This window comes from Gossypium raimondii, chromosome 4 (assembly GCF_025698545.1).
Source record: "Gossypium raimondii isolate GPD5lz chromosome 4, ASM2569854v1, whole genome shotgun sequence".
In the NCBI taxonomy this organism is placed as follows: domain Eukaryota; kingdom Viridiplantae; phylum Streptophyta; class Magnoliopsida; order Malvales; family Malvaceae; genus Gossypium; species Gossypium raimondii.
In genome coordinates this window covers 6,003,441-6,012,172 of record NC_068568.1, presented here as the reverse complement: position 1 = coordinate 6,012,172, position 8,732 = coordinate 6,003,441, and the positions used below count along the sequence as shown (strand labels likewise).

Sequence of the window (8,732 nt, the reverse complement as noted above, 5' to 3'; positions counted from 1 at the left end):
CGAAACGGTTGGAGCTTGACATAGACCCAATCTCCCTCGACAAAAGTCACCTCACGACGGCTCCTATCAACTAGCAACTTCATCCGATTTTGTGCTTGTCGTAAATTCTCCTTTAGCACCCGAAGAACTTGATCGCGTTCCACGAGCTGAGCTTCCACCAAAGCATTACCAGAACTATCTCGCACATAACGAGCAACAGTAGGAGGAGGATGACCATATAAAACCTCAAAGGGTGTCATTTTGGCAGCCGTTTGATTAGCCGTATTATACCAAAATTCAGCCCATGGCAACATTTTTGTCCAAGTCGAGGGGTGATCCGAAGTATAGCATCGAAGATACATTTCAACGCATTTATTCAATGCCTCAGTTTGGCCGTCGGATTGTGGATGGTACGCAATGCTCATACTCAGAGTTGTACCCTGCAAACGATGGATTTCCTTCCAAATGTCACTAAGAAATCGAGGATCGCGGTCCGAAACAATCTCCACTGGTACACCATGTAAACGAATAATCTCCTGAATAAAAACAGCAGCCACTGAAATGCTAGTAAAATTAGTGGGCAATCCGATGAAATGGCCATATTTGGATAATCTATCAATGACAACGAAGATAACAGTTTTGCCTTTGGAAGAAGGTAATGCTGTGATAAAATCCATAGAGATGCTCTCAAAAACCAAATTGGGAATCGGTAATGGCTGCAGCAAACCACTAGGACTCAAGGATGAGGCTTTCATTTGCTGACAAATTTGGCACTCTTTGACATATTGCTTAACATCCCGACGCATAGAAGTCCAAAAGAAATTTGAGGAAAGACGATGAAAGGTACGTGTAATTCCCAAATGGCAACCAATGGGAGATGCGTGAAACTCATGAATAAGCTGTAAACGGATAGGAGAATCAGCTGGAATCATTAGGCGACCCCGAAATAATAACAGCCCCTCATGGAAACTAAAGTCGGGAAATTGTGCTGGGTCAGCGCACACTCGTTGCTGCATACCCAAAAGTTCAGGGTGTTGTAAATTGGCTACATGAAGATCAGCAATAAGATAAAATTGCACAGTAGATAAAGCAAGCAATTGAGAGGAAGGGATGCGAGAAAGAGAGTCAGCAGCAGCATTCAACTTCCCAGGGCGGTAGATTATGTCAAAGTCATAACCAATAAGCTTGCTCAACCATTTCTGTTGCTTGGAGGTTTGTATAACTTGTTGCATGAGATTTTTAAGTGGCTGTTGATCAGTGATAATTGTAAATCTCCTCCCCAACAAATATTGTCGCCATTTCGAAACAGCTTGGGTGACCGCATACATTTCACGTTGGTATGTCGAGGACTGTTGCATGCGAAGACTCATTTGCTGGCCAAAAAATGCTATTGGATGCTTGTCTTGGGACAAAACGGCTCCGATCCCGGTACCGGAAGCATCCGTTTCAACTGTAAATGATTTCGTGAAGTCTGGCAAAGCTAAAACAGGGGCTGAACTCAAAACTTCTTTTACTTGACAAAAGCATTGGTAGCAGATTCAGTCCAAAGAAAGTTATCTTTGCGAAGAAGATTAGTAAGAGGTCCTGCAATAGAGGCAAAATGTCGAACAAAGCGCCGATAGTATCCCGCGAGACCAAGAAATCCGCGAATCTCCTTAATTGAACATCACAATGGCCATTTTTGAATGGCAACAATTTTGTCAGGATCGACGGATACACCTTGGCTAGAGATGATATGCCCCAAATATCCAATAGAAGTTTGGCCAAAAATACATTTGGATTGCTTTGCCACTAATTGATGGTGTCGTAAAATCGAGAATACAAGACGAATGTGCTCTAAGTGAGTCTCCCAAGAAGGGCTGTAAATTAAGATATCGTCGAAGAAAACGAGTACAAAATTCCGCAAGTAAGCTCGAAAAATGTTGTTCATGAGACTTTGAAAAGAGGATGGCGCATTGGACAAGCCAAATTGCATTACGAGGAATTCATAATGCCCCTCATGAGTTCGAAAGGCAGTTTTGTACTCATCGCCAATGCGAATTCGCAGTTGATGATAGCCGGCCAACAAATCCAATTTAGAAAAATACACCGCACCATGTAACTCATCAAAAAGTTCATCAATGGATGGAATAGGAAATCGATCCTTAATGGTAATGGCATTTAGGGCTCGATAGTCAACGCAAAATCGCCACGTACCATCCTTCTTGCGCACAAGTAGCACTGGAGAAGAGAAAGGGCTAGTGCTTGGCCGAATAATTCCATCCCAAAGCATTTCAGCAACTAGTTTTTCAATCTCATACTTCTAAAAATACGAATAACGGTAAGGTTTAACATTGATTGGCTCACATCAGCAAATGAAGCAAGAAGCTGTTCTAATTCCAAGGGGAGGGGCGTGGAATTAACAGGATGAGAGGAAACCAATTCCAAACGAAAATATTCTGCAATAGCATTGATTTGATGAATGCGACGCAACCCATTAAATTGTACCGATTGAACCGAAGATGGGGCTTCTCCTGTCCATCGAATAGACTGACCGTGATGCTTGAACTCAAAAACAGATGACCCATAATGCATCATAACTGGTCCGAGGGTGGATAACCAAGTAACACCAAGGACCATGTCCCATCCCTTTAATGGTAAGACATAAAAATCAATGCATATTTCACAGCCTTGAATTACCAATGGTACTTGTTTGACAATACCAGTGCAAATTAAACGCTCTCCACTGCCGACCAATACAGAGAAACTAGGAGAGGTAGTTATTGGAAGATTCAAATACTTGGCCACACGGGTTTGCACAAAGTTATGTGTGCTCCCACCATCGAGCAACACCTGGACTTGTTTGCCATTAACTGTACCCTCAAATCGAAGAGTAGAAGAAGAGCAACCTCCAGCAAGGGCATTATAAGAAATCGAAGAATGGAGCTGTAAGGTGGTGTCAGGTGTGGTGGAGTCAGGAACAGCAGGTAAAGATGGCGATAAAAGTTCAGGCGCAAGAGCATCAGGTGGCTCGGACTCTTCTTCCAAGAGTAACAGGTGTGATTTTGCTTTGCATTTGTGACCCCACTCATACTTCTCATCACAATGATAACAAAGGCCTTGTGAATGGCGGTGAACAGCTTCAGTAGGAGTAAGACGGCGAAACGGAACCCGGTTACCACCGGGCAAGGTTGCGGTTGATGTTGGGATGGAAGGAGAAAATACTGAAGTACCAGGAGATTGTTTGGGAGTTGGTAACAATGGTTTAGAACCACCCAAGCTGGGCTTAAGTACCCCACGTTCCAACTGAATGCGCTGTTCATGGAGCTGGGCTAAATGCATGGCTTCGGACAAGGTGGCTGGTTTGTGAACCAAAACGGAGTGTTTAATGTCAGCGCAGAGCCTGGAAATAAAGTAATGAGTCAAGAACTGAGTCGGAAGGTGCACCGTACGATTTGTAATGGCTTCAAACTGAGAGCGATAAAGAGCCACGGTAGAGTTCTGCTGCAACTTTGCCAAAACTCCATCGGGTTCCTCCAGGTCTTGAGAGTGAAATCGCTGCAATACAGCAGCTGTGAACGCCGGCCAGCCCGTAAGTTGCTTGTTTCTATGCATCCAGTCATACCAATCTGAAGCGGCACCGTCAAAATAAAACGAAGAAATAGTTACCTGATCATCCAGTTTGATTTGATAAAAATCAAAGTAACGTTCTGCCTGCATTACCCAACATTCAGGATGGTCGCCGGTAAATCGAGCCATCTATACCGGAGCGGGTTTATGACGGCCCAAAAGGGTGAAACCAACGGAATCCATCGAAGGAGAAGCGCTTGGAGAATCCGCAATGGATGTCCCATTGAGCTTAGCCAAAACCTCCTGAAGAAGACGCCTCTGATCTTCCACTGAAGAAGCTAACATGTCAAAATCACGACGCATCGTCGTTTGAGAATCGACAATCGGCTTAATATTATCATCCAAAACCTTAAGACGAGTTTGATGTTCACCCATGGTTGGGGAGCTTCAATGAAAGCACCAATGTTATGTTCTCACAATATAAGGAATAAAAATACTAATATAACAGTAATTTTGGGAAGAAAATGGACTGGTATTTGATGGAATTATAATGAATTACAAGGAAAATTTACAGAAAAGAGATGAGAGAAGAAAGTTACAGATTTAGGGGATGAGAAAAGGACAGAAAACATATTGCTGCAATCATGACATTTTCAGGTATTTTTCCTCCTTAAAACAAGGATAGTTGCATGAGAGAAGTGTGAACCGTTATTTCCTTCCACGTGCAACCAGCTGAGGTGTCACTTGACAAAATCCTTCAGCCATTTTGGAGCCATTCTGGGCCGAGTGCTCCCTCTAGTAGCTTGTGTAGTGGTTATTCCAGTAGCCTTCTGCTGGCTTGGTGGGTCGTTCACAACAGAAGTTACATATGAAAGCTTTTTCGTGTGGTTATGTTGGCTTTTCGAACATTCAAACGGTAAAAGAAAGAAAGACATAGCTATTACAATTTGAGCATGATGGTTTTCCCGCAATAAACTCATACATGAAAGGAAATTGCAAAGTGTTGATGAGGTTGTTACCTTCATTCGTGGTTATGGACAGTAGTATTAGGATTTGACCTCAAATTTAAAGCATCCAAACCTTCTGCAATGGTTCTTTAGGTTCCTTCACCTCCATTTTGGGTCAAGGTAAATGTTGATGCTGGCTACTCAAGTTCAAAGAAAAAAGCAGTATCAGGTATCCTTATTCGAGATGAAAACGATCAAATTATAGGTTCTTGTTTTAGAATTCACAACTTGTTTAGCTCGGTAGTTATGGCTGAAGCGGTAACAATTCTTCATGGTCCCCAATTTGCTCAATAAATGGGTTTTCTATAGGTTGTTCTGGAAAGTGATTCAAGGATTGTTATATTGAAATTACAGTAAAAAGAGGAGGACTATTCTAAAATTAGATCGGTTACCTGGGATGTGAAAGCATTATCTCGAAGCTTCTTAGCATGTTGTTTTAACTTCATCGCCAGAGGAGGAAACACTGTCACACATACAATGGTAGAATAAGGGATGAAAAACTTGAAAGATCGTTTCTGGTTTGAAGATGCACCTGTAAGAGCCATAGATTCAGCAGCATCGGACCTTCGAATCATGCAACTACCATGAGTTTCTACTTATTGGCTGCTGCTCTTTGGATTGAGGATTTCATCTATCTATTGAAAGATAACCTCAATCTCCCCTCCTGTCTCATTGTCCACGATTGTTTTGGTTAGGAAGGGTTTGGCCGTTTGGTTTCACTGGCAATCTGAAGGGGTTTTTTTAGATGAAGTTTCTAGAGGTTGTTATAGTTTTCTTTTGTTTTTGTTGTTGTGTTTTTAAAATTTGCTCTGGATGTTTTATTGTACTTTTTTATCTAGGCCCATAATAATAAACCAAACAGATTTTTTCAAAAAAAAAAATTCAACATTTAATATTTTAAATGTATTTGATAATTATTTTAATTTTTACTTAATATAAAATTTTAACAAAAAAAGTTGAATAAGATAAGTAGGTAGGTAGTTACTTATCACTTAATGTAGAAAATATTAATTTAAATTTTATTTTCTTAAAGAATTGGAATAACTTGCATTTTACAAAATTGAGATATTCATATTTATCTTTTATCCGAACTATCCAAAATAATAAAAATATGATATCAATAAGTTTAAAAATAAAAATAAAAATAAAAATCTTTAAAACATAAATATTTATTTCTATCAAACAATAAAATTATATTTCATACTTATATTTATTAATTCACCAATCAAATTTTAATATAAATTTCATACTTACAAAATTTTCTATTAAAAATTTTAATAACTAATCTTTGAAACTTTGATTTTTCAATTTATGAAACACACCGGTTAATTTTTCCATAATTGCAAGTAGACAATTCAAGAAAATGAAAATTGGAAAAAGGAAAGAGAATTGTACAGAAAAGGTTTATTCTTTTAATCTTAGCCATTCATTTAATTAGGGTCTAAGTATAAATTTCTTTAGTTTTATAAGGGTATAAATAGATTTGTGAGATGGATTGGATTCAATAAGGTTTATATATAAGTTTAGGCTCGAATTTTATGGTTTGGGTTTGGATTGAAAAATAGACTTAAAATTTTGTTTTAATCGATCTAATTTAAAATGTTAAACTTAAGCTTAACCTGACATATCTGTATTAAATTTTTAAAATTATTTTTATATAAAAAAGACTAATAATATTTTATTAATAAAGTTAGGATATCCGTTTGGATGAAAAAATAAAAGCTGAAAGGTAAATTATTAAACAACACAACATTGCATAATCATACGTTCTCCAATCTCATGGAACTGGGATCTACTATAAATATTATACCAGATAAACAGGGCAAGCAAAACCCAAAGAAGATAGAACCTTCACTCAAGTAATATTTGTTGTTGGTGGTGAAGCTCAAAAGAGAAACATGGCGAATGAGTTGAATGTCGAAGATGGTGAGTATTCAGAGCCAGTCAGTCCCACTGCACAGTATTTCAACAGCTCAGTGCTTTCTGTTTGCGTTCTTGCTGTTTTGGACACCGAAATTCCTATCGATGATTCCCCAGCCTTGGGTTTGCTTAAAGATGTCTTCCTTCCCATTAGTCCTCGCTTCTCCTCCCTTATGGTACATATAATAATACATATACATATATGTGTTCCACTTTATTTTCTCTTTCTATCTATCATTTTTATTATCTGTCTAATGTATACTGTGTATGTTTGAGTGCTTTCTACACGTGTATTTGAGGGTTAAGGTCTCATTTTAAGCTTGGAGTTTCGATATTCAATTACCTCCGCTAACTATTTGAACTGATCATGAGAAACAGGTTGAAGATGAAAACGGGGTAAAGCATTGGAAGAAGGTTGAAGTAAAGCTAGAAGATCATGTAAACATCCCTAATTTCCCCTCAGGATTATCACCACAATCTTATGACAACCATCTAAGCAACTATCTGTCCAAGATAGCAATGGAACAGCTCCCACATAATCGGCCACTATGGAATATTCATATCATCAAGTACCCTACTAGCAACGCAGCTGGTAATTTAATATTCAAGCTTCATCATTCTCTGGGTGACGGCTATTCTCTCATGGCTGCTCTTCTCTCTTGTCTACAAAGAGCTGACAGTCCTTCGGTTCCACTGACATTTCCTACACTTCTGCCCCGAACCCAAATCTTTCCGTCGGAGGTACCAGCATATTCAGGAACATTCCTAAAGTGTTACGGTCAGCCTTCAACACTGTATCAGATTTTGGATGGAGCTTGATGAAAAGCAGCTGTGTTGAAGATGATATTAGTTTGATAAGATCTGGGAATCCCGCGGTAGAGTTCAAGCTAGTTGTAATTTCAGCAATGACATTTTCACTTGATGACATCAAACAAATCAAGACCAAGCTTAGAGTGGTACGTTTTTTTGGTACTAGCTTTTATCTCACATTTAATAACACATTAAATCTGCATAACTTTCATGCATTTCACATTTAATAACTCATTACATCTGACTAACTTTCTTGCATTTAATTATATTTAAATACTTTTATGGATTAAATTAAATGTTAAGGAGATGATATAATTTGATTAGGTAAGAATATATAATTTATAGCAAGTATATATAAATGATTAAATAATTTATTCACATATCTAAATATTTATTGACACTAATAATGTATTCGAGAATCTACATTTCTGCAATTTTGTTTCTAGAGAAACAAAAGTTGGTTGTTGAATTAACTTCCTTTCCTTTTTTGGGTTCATTTATCAGACAATAAATGTTGTGATAACGGGAATAATAAGAAGGAAGGAATAAGTCGACTAATTAATGAACATTCAACAGCACTAGTGCTGCTGAATACTAAGGCCATTCGAGAGTACAAGTCAGTGAAGGAGATTCACAAACCCTATGCTGAGAAGGTATGGGGAAACCAGTTCGCCTTCTTGCATATTTCAATACCTGAATTAACTAGTTTGGAATCTTTGAATCCACTTGATTTTGTGTGGAAAGCTCATAAACTTATCCAAAGATAGCGAAATTCGGGTGCTGTTTTTCTTACAGTTCGCCTTCTTGAGTGGTTCAGGAAATTTAAAGGCCCGAAGTATCTTCTTTCCTACTTCATCAATATTTATATTTGAAGCATACTATACACTATTTCCAAATGTTTTTAACATTAAATCCAAAATCCAACAATTTTAAAACTCTAAACAAAAAACAAAATTTTTTTCCAAATCCGAGACCCTATTTATATGTTCTAATTAGAATTCTAACAGGTTAAATTTGAAATTGAATATGTTTTTATCATAAAGAATCAACAACTAAAGCACATTCGACTTGAACTCAAGTTAGTCAAAATTCAAAATTAATTTAAACTTGAAATTAACTCAACCTAAAATAATTTAGACTCAAAATTATTAAAATTTGAAATAACTCGAACAAATGAACACTTAAATTAAATATAATTATTTAAAAGATACTAAAAATATTCAATTTATTTATACCAGTAACAATAAAAAATTATTCAAATTAAGAATACTAGTAACAATAAAATATTTATACTAAACAATAACTACTTTTGTTTATCCAAAATATTTTCCTTGGTTTTACACATTATAAATTAATTGATTTAAATCTATAATAAATATTTTATTTTATTTCAAAAACTATTTTGATAATTATTAATTTCATTATAAATTAATCTATTAAATAATTTATTTAATTTCTATTTAACAT

General features: G+C 36.9%; 1 pseudogene; it reads left to right on the top strand.

Moving 5' to 3' along the window:
• Window positions 1–6,253: 6,253 nt before the first annotated feature.
• LOC105778754 (wax ester synthase/diacylglycerol acyltransferase 4-like) lies at window positions 6,254–8,231 on the top strand (annotated as a pseudogene).
• Window positions 8,232–8,732: the final 501 nt, after the last annotated feature.